The sequence below is a fragment of the Nicrophorus vespilloides genome, unplaced genomic scaffold (assembly GCF_001412225.1).
Source record: "Nicrophorus vespilloides isolate i.1.1-1 unplaced genomic scaffold, Nicve_v1.0, whole genome shotgun sequence".
Taxonomy (NCBI): Eukaryota; Metazoa; Arthropoda; class Insecta; order Coleoptera; family Silphidae; genus Nicrophorus; species Nicrophorus vespilloides.
The window spans coordinates 49,832-50,032 of record NW_017097113.1 but is presented as its reverse complement, the minus strand read 5'-3'; positions in this window follow the sequence as shown (position 1 = coordinate 50,032).

The window sequence follows — 201 nt, the reverse complement described above, 5'->3', positions numbered from 1 at the left end:
ATTCCTTCTAAATTTATACAGAAAAATGTTACAAAAAAAAAATACAGAAAATTTTTATGAAAGTAAATCTTTCTTCACATTTTTTTCTTTAGAATTATCGTCGGTGTATGAGAGAGAGAGTGTTAGGCATAATTTGCGAACTGGTTCGAAATCACTTTCATCACTAGAAGAGATAGTCAGCATATCAGATCTATGTCCTGA